The sequence below is a fragment of the Scleropages formosus genome, chromosome 1 (assembly GCF_900964775.1).
Source record: "Scleropages formosus chromosome 1, fSclFor1.1, whole genome shotgun sequence".
NCBI classification, from domain to species: domain Eukaryota; kingdom Metazoa; phylum Chordata; class Actinopteri; order Osteoglossiformes; family Osteoglossidae; genus Scleropages; species Scleropages formosus.
In genome coordinates, this window is record NC_041806.1 from 473,349 (window position 1) to 490,302 (window position 16,954).

The following is a 16,954-nucleotide window of genomic DNA, read 5'->3' on the forward strand; positions in this document are numbered from 1 at the left end:
TCTTCTTCTTATTATTATTATTATTATTGCTACTACTATATGATCCCACGCGCTCGTTTCAATGCGTTTCATTTTTGTTCCGAAATATGATCGCGGCACGGAACCGCGCGACTCCGCTCTTCTCTTACTGCGAATAATATTTTATGTGTGAGAGGCGCGCGGACGCAAGAGTCGCTGAATGCGATCCGCGTAACGGACCCTGTCTGTGGGTAGCGCGCGGGCGAGAGAGAGACAGAGAGAGACAGAGAGAGAGAGACAGACCGCCCCCCCCTCCCCCCACGTCCCTTGGCCGCGCGCGAGCCGCCCGTATTTCAGTGACATTTTTTCCCTCTTTCCAGACGCGCTCGCGCCGCGGGACTGAACGGCGGACGAGCGGCCGGAGCGGCCGGAGCGGCTCGAGGACTCAGTGACACATTGGGAGGAGCGCAGGGAGTAAAAACACCTCCCGCTCGGGTGTCGCCTTCGCTCTCATTCACTGCCCTATTATTTGGCCCGGCTTGAGCGCGCGAGCCTCTGTTTGCTCTCGTTTATTCCAGCGCCCGCCGAGCAAAGACACATGATTATAATATTATGACGAATAAATGAATGAATGAATGAATGAACGAATGAACGAAGCGGCGGTGACACGTTCGCCTGGAAAGGACTGCGTGCGGAGGAACATCTTCATCATTTTCATTTTCCGAGAATAAGAGAGCGCAAAGCGCGCGAGGCACGTTTCATGTGCTTATCCCGTTACTGCGGGACCGCTGCGTGTGTCGTGTGCTGCGTGTTTACTGCACATCATAATACTACTGATCATCATCGTCATCGTCATCATCATCATAAGGTCCGCGCGGTCCTTTTTTTCGTCTCGAGGTGTTTTTTCGTTTTTTCTTCTTTTCTTCTTCCCTTTTTCCTCCCTCTTTGCCGCGACGCGCGCGCGGGGGGTTCGCGAGCCCGCCCGGCACATAGCATCTTATTAATTTTTAATCTTTATGCATCCGCAAGAAGAAGGAGCGAACGAGGAGCAAAGAGCGGATAAGCAGAGCGGCGGCGGGGAACGGAGCGCCTTCAGCATCATCAGCATCATCAGCATCATCAGCAGCAGCATCAGCACCGGGAGCAGCGGCAGGAGGAGGTGGAGGAGGACGGAGGAGGAGGAGGAGGATGATGATGAGGAAGGAGACACGCCGCGCGTCCTAGCAAGGAGACGGAGAAGGAGACCGGCGGGAGCGAGGTAGGGCTCGGCAGGGTGGGATCCGGGCTCCGTGGTGTGAACTGATGCTCGTGGGGATGCTTCTCTGGGACTGGGATGCTCGATGCTGCATTGATCGGGACGTTCAGCGGTGGACTGGTCTCCGTGGCAGTGAACCGCTGATCAGGGTAGGGAGGGTGCATTGATCGCGATGGGGATGGAGATGGGGATGGGGTTGGGGATGATGAGTGGCACGTTCATCCCCATGGGGACGATCTGCTCTTCAGCACTGGGACACTGAACTGGTCAGTATGGTGATTGATGCATTGAGCAGGATAGGGACAGTGCACTGATCCAGCTCATCCACAGTGTGGTTCGTTCACAGAGAGAGGCTGTTCCAGACTGGAGGTGGGGCGCTGATCAGGATGTGAATGGTGCATTGATCACGCTGATCCATGATGGGGATGCTGAAGTGATCGGCGTGGAAATGGTCCACTGATCCAAGCTGTTCCAGGCTGGCGATGGTGGACTGATCTCCATAGGCATGATCCACTAATCGGGATGTTAGATGATGGACAGATCAGAGCAGAGATGCTGCATTGATCAGGATGGGGGTGGTGCGCCGATCACGCTGATCCAAGATGGGGCTGCTGAAGTGATCAAGATGGAGATGATCCACAGATCCGGGTTGATCCAGGCAGGGAATGGTGCAGTGATCAGGATGGGGATTCTGGACTGATCGCAGCAATCCATCATGAGGATGCTCAAGTGATGAGAGCGGAGATGGTCCGAGCTGCTGCACCGTTCAGGCTGGGGATGGTGTGTGGATGAGCCTGTTCCGGACTGGGGTGCTGCACCGTCCATAAGGCTTTGACACGTTATTCACCGCCGCTCCATGTGTTCACCGACATAATTACATATGTGGTGTGAGGACGTCTGTTCAGGCTCCGTCGCAGGAAACCTTAATAATGTCTCAGCTCGTGTGAGTGTGTTCCCGGAGGGCGGCGGGACGGGTGCGCGCTGCCTCGTGCGGCGCGTGAGCGGCTTGTCAATGCGTGTCTGAGGCCCTCTGCTCAGTTCCGGTGCCTGTGCATTTCGGTTTTTCAGTGCCAAGTGCCTCTCGAGGCGACGGAAATGTGTGTTCCCTATGTCAGACGTTCGCTAATTCGCTTTAGAGAGGCCAGTGTTTCCACAGATGAGCAAATGATGAAGCCCACACACCCTCCCCTCGTACAGCCTTCCGCGCACACACTGGAGCCGCAGTGTCGAGAAGCGTCGCTCACGAAAAGACACAGATTTCAACGCGTTCGTTAACCAGTGCAAAACGCTCTTTCGAACAGCTGCTGCATTCTCAACGGGTCGGCTTGCGTGTGCGTTCCCTGCCTCGACCGACGACGACCAGCAATCAGTCACAGCTGATCACGGCGACAGTTTGTACGGCAACGACAAGCACTGTTTTCTCCCCATAAAGCGGAACCCAACAAACTCTCGTAAGGTGCCGCTCCTGACGGCTGCGCGGGCCTCGATCCAATGCCCGTTTCAGAGCTTTGAGGACAAGGCGTGAGGAAGGGGGTCCCATCCACTCCATCGCTGCGTGGCCGTAGCTTCTAAACGCCGCCTTTTCCACGAGGTAGCTCATTGGCCGCCGTACGAGAAAATCCGCATGAGTGCGGCGCGCGGCTCACGCGCGTTACCGATCGTTTAAAGCATTAATCCCCGACCTCGTCTCTCCTCTTTTCCATTAACCGAGCTCTAAAATTACCTGTCAGTCGTTAAAAAAGCCCGTGTGTTTAGAATCGCACGTCCCCTCAATTGCGACATTAAAACGGGACCTTTTAAATGGGCTCTTCCTCAACTATGTACCGGCTTACTTTTGATGGCACATCAACGGTGCGCAGTTTCTTCATTTGGACAATGTTTGTTTTCTCAGCGCAGTGACCCAGCACACCAGCGTAACATGGAGGAACAGCCCTCATTATTTCACGGTGTTTTTGTTAACTGTCATTGAAGCCTTTCTCAGTGCTGATTTGCAACGTTAGGATATTAATCTACTTATACAGTGGTTTTCTCATTCATACAGATGGGTAATTTGTGCTGCACCGATTTAGGGTACGTATGTACGTACGCTAACCACTGGTACGACAGCAGAAGGTGGGATTCGAACACAGCACCTTCAACCGCAAGGTGACTAGTGTGGTCACAGTGATGCTTACCGTATTACGCTGTTCAGCACCACTTCTTACCAACCCAGACCAACTTGTTGAGAACTATCGAAGATCAGGCCTTGACTACCGTAAACGGACATCTGGCGTTGCTCTTCCCCGTTCATGCAAGTTGTTTGTGCGATACCTCCCACTGATAAACTGTAGACTCCCGAAGTCAATGCAGCTCACAGAGTCAGAGTCATTTTTAAACCCAAATAGTCTGAAGATACCTAAAAATGCGAATTTACGTTCGGTATCCATATTGTCATCTTTCGACTCTTCAATCTGGGCAAGTAATGCAAAATATTCTGCCAAAAATCACAGGAAACGTGAAATAAACTGCATAATAATACGGTAGGGGTTTAAGACACGGTTTACAAGCACTTTCTGTAGACTCCAGCCCTGCTATTCCCAAATGGCGGGTAAATTACGTATGCCAACCTTGAACATCTATCTGAACGTAACACATTAACCCAGCACGGCCCAAAATGCACTCAATTAAATATTCATATATAACACTGCCTGCTAATTTAACAGACTCCCTGGATAGCAGAGCCTCACCTTCAAATGGCACATGGCACATCAGTTGGACGGAGTCCAACAGCGGGCACAGTGGTCCAGCGGTAGTCCTACTGCCTCTTGGCTCATGGCTTGCAGTTTTGGATCTGGGGTTCAAATCTTCCCCATGTTTGCCTGGGTTTCCTCCCACATTCCAGGAAGTACAAGAGAAAGAACAAAATGATGAACCGCTTCCCTGTCCTCATTTTGTGAAAACAGTGCACGTGGTCACCATGAGCTGTCTTGAACTGGACGGCACTTGCCCTGCCCAGTAGCTTTCTGATCTCGGTTACGTCGCGTCTCCTACGGCTTTAGCATTACATCCACTTGTTTATGACACTGTCTACAAAGTGATTCAGCTCAATCCAGCAACATTTGAAAACGGTCAGTAATGCCACCACAGCAAAGAGAAGAAGTTAAGTCTCAATTTACTGGTACCACAGGTAATGACTCTTGAGTCCCGATTAACACTAAAACAGTTTGAACAAGAGAGATACCTGATATAAGGGCTTGGAATCTGGGGTTCTGGCGTATCTGAGGTCACTTGAGAATGTGGGGATGACCTAAGCAAAAGATCAGACTTCACCTTGGTGTGCTTTGGGAAGAGCATTTCCAGTGGTTTATGTTTTAGTCATACGTTGCACACGACACAGGTATGATAATGGTCCAGTCGCTTCGTCCACTTGGGATTTCAAACATAGAGTAATACCCCATGGCTTTCATGGCGCCCCGACACATCCACCCTGGTTTGTACTCTTCATTCCAAGTTTCTTTGTTCCCTCGTAATGAACATGGTTCCAGTTCCCACGATTCTCCAGTGTCCACAGATGTCGTGGAGTCGCTGTTGATTTTGATACTTGTGTGGCTCGGGGTTGAACTAACGAGCTCAGAACATGTGTAGCGGTAAGTGAGCCAGTTGGTGCAGTTGTTCTGGGACCCGACGCCAGAGCAAGCTGAAGCACCTGAACAGCTTCAGTAAATGTTTTGCCGTTTAAGAAGGTAAGCTTGTTAGCTTTGTAGTTTGCTCAGGAGACGTGTACCTGAAAGGAAAATCATTTTCAAAAAGGAATGTAACGCTTGCTTGTGTTGGAGGGACCCGTTTAGATCTTAATAATGTCATTTTAAAAACAAAAAGACAAGCTCAAAATCTCAGCACAGTTCTATTTAGGCCCAGCAGAGCAAGAGTCCTCTGATCAATAAAGGAACATAAGTTCAACAAGGCATAAGTATGTGCTGTTAAAAATCAGGACATTCAACAGTGGGGTCCACGGATGGCTTTTGCAGGGTCTGGGAAGCACACGTTTGCTTGTAAAAGGACATGGGCTAACCAAATAAAGGTTTAAACTCAAATAAAAAAATACAATGTTACTGCTATCTATTACATAGTTATATGCGAAGGTCCAAATTTCAGTGCAATAAATTATATTTATTTTGAAATATTTTCTTTTAATTATTTGTATGTAGAGTGGGTACGGTGGCGCAGTGGGTTGGGCCACAGTCCTGCTCTCCAGTGGGTCTGGGGTTCAAGTCCCGCTTGGGGTGCCTTACGACGGACTGGCATCCCGTCCTGGGTGTGTCCCCTCCCCCTCCGGCCTTACGCCCTGTGTTACCGGGTAGGCTCCGGTTCCCCGAGACCCTGTATGGGACAAGCGGTTCTGAAAATGTGTGTGTGTGTGTGTGTGTGTGTGTGTGTGTGTGTGTGTGTGTGTGTGTGTAGAGGGGGCGTGGTAGCGCAGTGGGTTTGACTGGGTCCTGCTCTCCCGTGGGTCTGGAGTTCGAATCGTGCTTGGGTTGTCTTGCGACAGACTAGTATCCTGTCCTGGGTGTGTCCCCTCCCCCTCCAGCCTTATGCCCTCTGTTGCTGGGTTAGGCTCCGGTTCCCCGTGACCCTGCATGGGGCAAGCGGTTCAGAAAGTGTGTGGGTGTATTTGTATGTATTTTTGTAGGAGGGGACCTTAATGGTCATCACATTCTTAGGTAGGTCCGTGGACTAGAAAGAGTTAAGAACCTCAGAATTACATTATTAGGGGACAACTGATTGGAGAGTGGTTGGTGTTGCTGCCTTTGTACCCAAAGGTTGTAGGTTTGAATCCCAGTGCATAAAAATTTGTGTAGTGTTAATTTATTGATAATTTTGAGTCATTTGGACACTAATGTATGTTTTTCCATTTTGACTAAAGGTGAAATTTGCCCGTGTTGGAATGTCTGTCACTTTGAGGCGGAGCGTCCGCTAAACAAAGAGATTTTTATTTCTGTTTATATCTGTTGGACCGTTATAAAAACAACTTTGCCTTTCTTGTGTGTCTTCAAGATCACTTTTTACTCTTTAAAAAGACGGATTTGTAAGGCGCCTGAGTTAAGTACATGATGAAGCCTGGGTATTTTCTGGACCGCACTCTTACCGGCCCTGCCCTGCCCGACGCGACTCGGAAACCCAACAGCCCGCCCCCTTCACCACGATTCTCCTTCTGAGTGCCAGCAGGTCCTTAGGCTGCTTAACAAATAAATGCGTGTTGCATAAGCTGCATATTTCTGCTCCACGCTGTTTGTTTATGCCGTTTTTTTGCTCTCAGCCTTTTTCTGGGGTCAGGGAATAATCATTTTCTACTTTTCCCACAGTTAGCCCTAGGCTTTCTGTTTCGCCGGACACCTCCGGAAAACGGCGGAACTCTGGAGCTCTGAAAGCATGCGGCGACGTACCGCTCCGCTCACAATGTGGCAACGCAGAACACGACTGATGGAAATACCGCATTCCGCTGCAACCCTCTGTCAGCCGCAGAGAGCGGCAGCGACCGCCTCGTCCTCTCGGCTCGTTTCGTGAGATTTGCGGGAGCAGCTCGACTGTCCCGCTGGTTACGGAGCGCCGGGCAGGACCGCGACACATGGAGGGGTGTGGAATGCGAACGGCCTGATACGTTTCACCTCGACCGCAAACAGAATCGGGATGTCAGCGATTATCCTTAGTTAGTCCCAGTTAGTCCCTACATGTGTTAAAGGTATTCGCCATCGCTCTCCGTTTTTCCCTCGCTTAGAGGGACTGCACTCATTCTCTCTCCTGGGTGTGTGTGTGTGTAAAGGTCTTTGTCTGTTGTTGAGACACTTTGTTCACTCTGAGCTGTACGTCACTCTGGAGACAAGCGCCTGCTAAACGCGTCAATGTGAACACAACTCCAGTACATGGTTTCATGGAACCAGGGTTTGTAGCACATAATTATAAAGTTGCTGAAGAAATAGTGACACAAAGCAATTTTCTCATGAGTACCAGGTGAGCAGTGACCATCCTGGAGACTGGACCTCACCTTTACTGGTAACCAAGGCATTGCGCTGACATCAAGGTTGGCTGCAGGTGCCCCTTGAATAATTCAGTTGAACTGTTACTCAGCGTCAGCAGCAGCAGCGATGCGGCCGGAGAACCTCCGGCCGGAGCGCAGCGAGCCACCACATCCCAGAAGATGCTCCGTGGACCTTTTTCCTGGGTCTGTGGCTCAAGTCCAGTTCCCTCTGGCGATGGCACCGTGAGCTCCGACTTGTCCGGACTGGTCAGAGTCCCTCGGACGAAGAGAGAATCCCCTGATCCCTTTTGAAAAGCTTTTCATCTCGCTGCTGGCTGCTGAGACAACTGTAAGAGCAGGAGGTCGCGCGATGGAGACGCAGTTGTCACGTTATCTCCACCCGTTGCCATCCTCAAGTGTCGGCCTCTCTCACGTCCAGCTCAGATGGCGCTCCTCTCCGAAGGGCCTGGATTCCGACATTTTCCAGGAGTTTCCCCAGAGCTGCGCTCTCCTAGACCAGGCGTAGCTACAGCTCAAAGTAAGAGTAAGTGCTGCAGGAGTAAACACACACCGAACAGCTGTGCACCGTGGTAAGAGCCCGGCCCAAGCCAGTTGCGAGTCCGTTCCGGGTCCGTTCCAAGCCTGTGCCGAGCCTGTTGCGAACCCGGTCCAAGTGCGTTCTGAGTCCTGCCGTGAGCCTCTCAAGGCTCTTTCTGTCTTGTGAGGCTATTCGTGTTTTTCAGTTCTTCTCCATCCGTGACTCATCTTCTTCGAAATACCAAAGAGCCCGTCCGAAGGGCTCCGTTATGTCTTTCTCCCGTTGCACTGATCCCACAATCTGACGCCATTTTGTGCAGTTTCTCGATCATGACTGCAGGCGGCTTCTTCTTAATTGGCTCTTCGCTCAAGTTTCGGCGAAGCCTCGACGATGCGTAAACCCTGGGTTTCGCGTCCGACGTCGCTCCCACACTCAACGGACCCAGCCGAGCTCCAATCGGACAATCGCGTCTTCCTCCCGCGGGACCCTCCGTCGCGCTCGGCGAGCGAAACACCGCGTCTCTCGCGCGATTCCCGAGCGCTCCGCAGTACAACACGCTTTCCGCGAAACGCCCGCTTCCGAACCCTTTTCGCTTAGGCGACCCGTGTAGCTGTGAGTCATGTCGCGTGTCGTGTGTGAATCGGTTGTTGTGCACGACGGACTCTGTGTGTGTGTGTGTGTGTGTGTGGGGGGGCTTTCGATGAGTCTTTCCTCGTTTTGTGAATGACACTTGACATAGCATTGCACGCGTCCAGCTGGAGCGACACACTGGACCCCCCGGCAGGCGTGTTTGTGGCAGACAGGCGTCACCCTGGTCGGTTGCACCAGGCGAAGCGTCACACCGATTTCCGAGGATCACTTTTAATTTCCTAAGTAATTAGCTCCTCACGCTAATGAAGCTAATGAACTCGACCGCGCGGTGTGTGTGTTTACCGGCCGGCGGAGGGGTCGGGTCCTTCGCGCCAGTGGACGGAGGACAGGAAGCGTGCGGCTGCTTCGCTGCTCATTTCCTGTTTCACTTCACGAGTCGCGTCCGTCGCTTTAGTGCAGAGGTCGTGTGTGTGTGTCCACCGCTTCGTGAAGTGTGAGCAGGAGGGCCGTCGATACATCAGCTGCCTTTGTGTGTGCTGGTGTGTGTGTGTGTGTGTGTGTGTGTGTGTGTGCGTGCATGTGACACGTGTTTGCTTGTTTGTCTCTGTCAGACCGCAGCGGTGTAAAGCTAATGGCATCTCGCTCGTATACACTCGCTTTGCAGAGCACCGCAGGCGAACGCTCGGGTGTGATTGTGCACGTATACACACACACACACACACACGTAACCATATGTCACAGGATGTAGCACTAAGCACCGTTGCCTTGTTCTCAAAGGTTCTGGGTTTGAAACCCCAGCTGTGCTGTATAAGTCCAGAGCCAGGTACTTACCCTGGATTACTACATTAAAAATGACTCAGCTGTAAAACAGGGTAAATCACAGTAATTAGCTTGATGCTGAAAAAAGAGCATGTAGAAAGCACTGCTCCTGGAAACAGACACACACACACACACTAAGACACTCCTGACCCTGAGCAAGTGCTCACAATGGACAGGTTGGACTCTGTGTGACCGGTGCCGGCACTTTTGTCTCGCTCTGTTTGTCGTGTGCGAAAAAGCAAGTGAACCCCAACGATCGGTTGCTACAACAACTGCTTCTAGCAGCAGTACCAGGGTCTCCTCAAGGTGGGGGTACTTTCCTTTTCACTGAGTGCAGCAGGTTTCGCACTGCAGTCGCTGTACCCCCCCCCCCCCCCCCCACACACACACACACACACACACACACACAAATATTCTGTCTTCCTGCTCATCTCCTCCTCCACGCCCCCCCCCCCCCCCCCCCCCGCCACACCTCCGGTATTGACTTTGGCGTGTACCATGGCAGCGTGATGGATCTGTCACCATAGACAGAGGAGAGTGATGGATGCGTGTCGCCCCCGCCCTGCCGTCCCAGAGCCTGATGAGGGATTAATACAGTGATGATGGCCGCTGCATGGTGCGGGTGGCCCGGACAGAGGCTGATCGATGGGTGAGGCCACGGCGAGGGGAACAGGAGGCAGGAAGGTGTGTGTGAGGTCTTGGACAGGTCAGCATGTGAACCAAAAGTGCTCCTGTAGGTTCATCGGTCTGTGATATTTCACTGGGAAAACAGGGTTTTCAGGTTTCCCAGCTTTTGGCTCCAGTGGCTCCTGAAGAGAGTGGAAGTTTTGGTCGATGCCGATGATCACGTGGGTGCTGCCCACTTGGTGGCGGTTGCGTAGGGGTGCTTCTTGTGTGCTTGGTTCATCGGTGCTCAATGTGGACTCAACTACATCCCGACCTTTCAGCTCAGTCAGAGAGTCTGATCATGCGTCAGAAAGGTTAGAGGTCAAGAGCGGTGGCCTTCTGCTAAGCTGCGCAGTCGTCTTGGAGAAGCTGCTCTCTACCCCACTGGGACCCCCAGTTTTCACCATCTCAAGAAAGAGATCCACTTCCTGTGAGGGTGGACTTCGCTTCCATCTCCCCCTCTGACCTTTCCTAGCATCGATCCGTCCCCAGGTTCGGTGAGGTGAGCAAGGCGAATGCAGGAGGTGAAGAGAGAAGGAGGTCCAGGTGGGAAAGAGCACAAAGGACCGAGTTCTCCAGCCTATCGACCGCACCACTCCGTTTCGCTTCCAAGTTCACGGAGACCTCAGAGGTGCGGGAATCGATCGTTCCAGGAGATGGGCGCTCTCCCGCCTCTCCAGGTGCTCTCTTCTCGGCTTTTTGATTCTGGCTTCTGCGGCTGACGGCTACATTAGTCCTGGAAGCATGAGTTGGTGGTGTTTCCCATGAGGCACCATGTGTGGATTGAAGAGGAGCCAGTGACCCATTAGGAGGAGCGAGCAGAACCTCAACGAGCGTATGGGGGGGCAACCGAAAGCCTGCTTGGGTCTAAAGAAACTGGATCTGGGTGTGAAGATTATCGGTCATTACGGAGTGCTTATTCAGGGATGCATACATTCATAGTGATCATTGCATTTAGCATTGGCGTCTAATTATCTTAGATAATTATCGATTCCTTAATGGGAAGATGGACCAAACAGGCCACAGTCCGGTGTGGAGCTACTGCTCCGGAACATGACTGCTGACACTCCACTCATGTAATTAGGTGCTAAAATTTCCCATAAATTCCTTATTCACTGACTTTTTTTACCGTTGGAGATAAAAGCGAAGAAGGGGAACTGCGTGCTCGCCCAACACCAGAACGTCACAGTGTGACTCACAGTGAGCTCACACACCCTGCCTTGTGTTTCAGTGTCATCGCTGTGGCCACGACAACAGTTATTCACATTGAGTCTTTATCCTTCATTGAGCCCAGAATTATTTTATATAATTATTAATTAGTTATTTATACCATAGACTGAGTGTTCAGTCACGCTAACCTTGTCGATGTTCTACCCTAGAATGAGTGTTCAGCCACACTGACCTTCTCAACTTTCTACCGTAGACTGAATGTTCAGTCATTCTGACCTTCTTGACGTTCTACCGTAGTGTTTAGTCACGCTGACCTTCTTGACTTTCTACCGTAGAATGAGTGTTCAGTCACTCTGACCTTGTCGATGTTCTACCCTAGAATGAGTGTTCAGCCACACTGACCTTCTCAACTTTCTACCGTAGACTGAATGTTCAGTCATTCTGACCTTCTTGACGTTCTACCGTAGAGTGTTTAGTCACGCTGACCTTCTTGACTTTCTACCGTAGAATGAGTGTTCAGTCACTCTGACCTTGTCGATGTTCTACCCTAGAATGAGTGTTCAGCCACACTGACCTTCTCAACTTTCTACCGTAGACTGAATGTTCAGTCATTCTGACCTTCTTGACGTTCTACCGTAGTGTTTAGTCACGCTGACCTTCTTGACTTTCTACCGTAGACTGAATGTTCAGTCATTCTGACCTTCTTGACGTTTATCCGTGGAGTGAGTGTTCAGTCACACTGACTTTCTCCACACTGTACCATAGACTGAGACCATACTGATACCACAGACTCTTCCATAGACTGAATGTTCAGTCACACTGATATTATCGACAACTTGCCACATTTTGACTGTATGTTCATTCACCTTCTCATTCGTCCATAGTGTCCACTTCGGTACTCTCCCCACTCTAACGAAGAGAGGCCCCTCCAGCTGTGACTCAGAGGATCCATTATTTATGTTCTCACGGTGTTTCACCATCCATTCCTCGACTGGAACAATTGAGATGGATCTCTCTGGCTGTCAAAGTGCTAACACGAGTCCACTGAGTTTTGAAATGAGATTACACTTAAATGGAGTTTAATTTCCACTGTCGTCTCCGTGTCCTGTTGGCCTGCGTAGCGCTGTAATGGGGTGGAGAGGAGGGAGACGAAGATGCAGAGCGAGAGCGAGCGGGAGAGGAGAGGGAGAGCGAGGTGTTGATGAAGAGAGTAATCTGCTCCCTTGTAATTATTCACCTGCTCTGTTACCACATTCATCATGGCCGTCTCCCAGGCGCTCGCTCTGCTCCAGTGACTCAGTCCGGCGTCACCCTTTATTCCATTTCGACTATTTCTAAATCATCCAAAAATCATCAGTGATACACAGACCTTCCTCTGTAGGAGAGCAGTCATACAGATCGCTTCTCCCACAATTCTTCCACCCGAGCCAAATGTGCAGCTGTCCAGAAAGAAGGTCTGTCGAAAGTAGGAGGTGTGGTCTATATGACCAGTGTGGTCAAGGTGCAGGGGAGGTGTGGTCTTCGTGAACGTGTGGTTAAACGCACAGAGGCAGAGGTGTGAGGATCGATGTTTATGGATCGTGTTTGTGGTTCTGCTGTGTCAGCAGGGGAGCTGTGATCAGAGAGCGGGGGAACACGTCACTCTCTCCTATTTATTATTCATTTTGTTGTGTCTCCCCCCTTCCACACACACACACACACACACACACACACACACACCTTCAGCCCAAACCTGGAGAAATGGGACCGGTGTATGAACTGAAAAATAACTACAATAATTACTATAATAATTACAGCCACTGCTACAACTACTGCAACTAATTATCATTACTATGATTATTATATCATTATTATTAGCACACACACTTTTGCAGAAGCACTCACTCCCAGTGTTTGTGTGCGCGTGTGTGCGTGTGTGTGTGTGTGTTAGTGCTGCTGCGAGGTTCGTTGCTCGTGTCCTGTCAGCGTGCCAGTACTGTGCTGGTTTTCATGTATCTTTACATGGTGTATTTGCATGTTCTGGATCCTTTTAGAGCTTTCAGCCATCTGTATTCAAACACTGTGCGTGCGTGTGTGTGTGTGTGTGTGTGCGTGCGTGCGTGCGTGCGTGCGTGCGTGTGTGTGCGTGCCGTCCCCTCAGCCTGCGAGCAGCAGAAAGGCGTCATCTTTGTGAGCTTCTTTTCTCGTTTTCTTCTGACTGCAGAGAGGAGAAAGACCCCCGCTGGAGGGGAGGGGGCAGGGCAGGGTGGCCCAGCGATGGCAGGGTGGTGGTGATGAAGATGAGGGTGATGATAACCTTCCTAGGAGTGTATCTGTCTATGATGAGACAAGATGATGGAACTGGACAGATCGGCACTGACACACTAATGCTTGCTGTATGCGAGCGTGTGCACGCACGCGCACACACACACACACACACACACACACACACACACACACTGACAGGCTGATGAGTGTTAATTCTCTGCGCTGTGACATCTGTCCCACCTCACTTTGCCCCCCTCCCCCCACAGCCAGACACAGACTGCTCTGTTTGGGGCATCCCTCATATATACACACACACACACACACACACACACACACACACACACACACACACTTCAACAACACACGCCTGAGGGCAGTGTCAGGAGCACAAGGCTTGTGCTCCATCAGCACTCAGTCACTGCTTTCAGGACAGGTCTTGTCCACAACACTCTGTGCAACTTACAACAGCAAAACATGGTAAAAGACAGGCCCAACAGACAATGCTGGATCTGCTCTCCTCTGGTGCCCCTCTGTGTTTGATCAGCAGCGGAGAAAGTACACTCTGACAGATCCCAGAACGCGCGCGCACACACACACACACACACACACACACACACACACACACACACACAGAGAGACGTACGCAGACACACGTCCAGAGGCACAAGTGTGTGTCCTTGCTAGACCACTCTGCCGTCCCCCAATGGATGTGGGCTGTGCTCTCGCCCAGGGCCTCGTCCCCATGTTTCTGGGGAAGGAGGAGGGGCCCCACTAGAGCCCTGTCACTTCGCATCAGCACGCCTCCCTGGCCCTGCTCACACACAGCTCATGGTGTGTGTGTGTGTGTGTGTGTGTGTGTGGAAGTAAGGATGAAAGCAGCTGTAAGAACTGACCGTACACCTAAGAGAAGCTCTCTGTCATACACTCACACATGCACAGAAAGACTGAGGAAGACAGGGATGAGGAGTCTGCATGGAGAGAGGATGGGGCAAGGACACGGGACGGATCAGGGTTCGAGGCGAAGAAGAGCAGGCAGTTAGAGCATAAGCGGGAAATGGAGCCCCGGCGAGGGGGGGTTTCCATGACAACCGCGCGTCACAGAGGCTCGGCGGCGGTGGATCGATCTCGGCAAGGGAGATGGGCTGAGGGCGAGCGAGGGCAGGTAGGAAGTGGTGTGTATGCACTGGAGAGAGAGGCGCCGGGGAAGGTGCACAAAGGCAACACCGAGAGGGTACGAGAGGGGGGTGGAGTGAGGGCATGGAGGTGGGAGAAGGGTTCGGACATGCCTGCTGGAGCATTGCCATCCCTGCTTCTCCTGAGTCGTATTGTCTGCCCTCGTCCTACGTCACCTTCATCATCACCACTCCTGGCTCTGCATCTTATCTTTATCATCACTCCTGGTCCTGCATCACATCTTCATCTCTTCTCACACTGTATTACCACCATCACGTCTCGTAATCTTGCATAACTTCATCACTTTTGCCGAATGATCACTGTGATGAACACCACATGTGGGGCCACTCACCACGCTAGGGAGTGTGTGTACGTGTGTGTGTGTGTGTGTGTGTGTGTGTCTGTGTGTGTGAAGTGAGACCCTGATTTCTCATCACTTCTCCACTCTGTGCTTCCTGTTCTCAGGGACACCTGACACACACACAACCCCCCACACACATCTTGTCTGTCTTCCATCCCAGGATTCCCTCTCGTCCACCAGTCCTCTTTTTCTGCTGTCCACCTCTCCTTTCTCTACCAGCTGTCCACCTGTCCTCTCATTGTCCAGGTCATCTGTCGTCCACCTCATCTCTTGTTCCTCAGCCAGTCTCTCTGACCCACATCTCCTCTCTCATCCACCACCGCTCTCACTCTTCATTCCAGCTCTTCCTTCTTTTCACCAAACATCTTCTTTCTTCTCCTCCAATCCATCTGTCGTCCACCTGTCCATTCTTCCTCTACTCCATCTCACTCACTCACCCCTCCTCTCTGTCCACTGTTCATGGACACACTGGGTTCAGCACACAGTTTCCTTCACACCACTGAGCTCTGGAGCTGACGGTGAGCTCCTCATAACGTCCAGCTCTTCACCTGTAGATGGCCATTGCAAGGGATTGTGGGAAAACGTGTCCTTGTCGCAGTCCAACGCAAGCCTCTCCTGCCAGAGCATTTCTAGCATTTACTCCTTTTCCAGTCGCACAAACGGGTTGATTTCAAGGACAGGAAGGAGGCTTTTAGCATTTTGCATTTGAATGCATTCATATTCATGTATTCAAAAGGCAGACAATTACATAATTTGTGCTGTTGCAGATGTTACAGGTATCACTTATTACAGGTATCACAGGTATCTGACCAACATCGTTACATAGTTCCGCCATTGGACCTCCATAGCCTGTAGTGTTCCCGAAAGGCTAATATTGCTGGTGTGTGGTGTGTGTGTGTGCGTGTGTGTGTCGCTCCCACTTGCACCTGCAGCCAGTGCCTGAGGGAGCAGCTGGACAGTAACTGTCCCCCAGTCCTCCTCACTGCAGGTGTTTCCATGTGAGGAGAAGCTCACTTTATCACTGCAGCACAGACCTGCTGCCCCACAGCAATGAGCTTCTCCGTGAGCCCAACAGTGTGTCTGGGGGTGCTGCCTTACAGCAGTTTACCGCAGTAAAAAGAAACACGTTCCTAGAAATGTCCCTGTGTGAAAACGGGGAAATTCACAACAGAAACACTGAACTGGTAGCAGTTGAGGTGCGTAGGCAGCAAGTGGTGTAATGGTTAGACGTTCTACCTTTTGAGCGCAGGTTCAAATCCCACCTCCTGCTGTAGTACCCGTTGTCAAGGTCCTCACCCTGAACTGTCGTGGTTTTGAGCGCACCAGGTCACGCGTGACCTTCTTCATACCTTCTGACATGTGCCGAGGACCTGCCTTTACCCGCGACTCAGCCGAAACGCCGTTTCCATTATTTTGCCCAAGCTCCCGAGCACTGGAAACACTGGTACGAAATGTCACTGAGAGACATATCGGTCTCTTTCAGATCTCGTTGTACCGTGGTACACTCCCTACTGTGTTCACGTTACAGTTCCACACAACAGGGTACACAGAACAAGGTTACCACAAGAAGTACCCTGTTTTCTTGAATCTCTTTCATCGTACCTCTCTTAGGGGTGTCTCCCCCTCCGTGTCTGTGTGAGGTGCAGTAATTTACCTTGCTCCTTCAGGTAGGGAGAGGGGACCGTGGGGGGTGGGGGCACGTATGGCGGGACCTGTAGACAGGGAAGGGAGGGGAGGGGATGGCATGCAGAGCAGAACTGGGTTATGGAACTGGGTTGAGGGGTTGGGGCTTCTCGGCGCACAGAAGAGTCTAGAAGGTGTGTTTAAAGAGAGCAGAGCAGCGCTGCAGGGCACGTCGTCAAGGCGACATCAACTCTCTGTGTCGTGTTCGACGGCTCCTCTCACTGCCAACCGCAGTCTGTTCGCAACTCGATTCGTTTGTAACTTGGAAGTCGGAGCGAGTAAAAGCTCCGTGATGGAGACGTCGACCGTTTACGCACGACTTCGGTTCTGGTTCGGTTCTGCGCACGTGTATATAGTGACCAGAAAGCTCTCTGTAACCATTATTAATTTAACACTTTTATTTAATTTCAAGCTACATTGAAATGAAAATTTAAAATGAATAAAAATAAAAATGTCACTTCCACAATGTCCTGTTCGGTACCAGCGGCGGAGCGATTC

General features: G+C 51.3%; 1 protein-coding gene across 4 annotated transcripts in view; it reads left to right on the forward strand.

The window, feature by feature from the left end:
* The first annotated feature begins 606 nt into the window (after nt 1-606).
* Nucleotides 607-16,954, forward strand: part of LOC108919737 (adhesion G protein-coupled receptor L1-like) — a 71,000-nt gene continuing 54,652 nt past the window's right edge. For all 4 annotated transcript variants that reach the window (XM_029251944.1, XM_029251948.1, XM_029251947.1 and 1 more), the window contains exon 1: nt 607-1,216. The gene's annotated coding sequence lies outside the window, so the exon portion shown is untranslated. The remainder of the gene's footprint in view (nt 1,217-16,954) is intronic.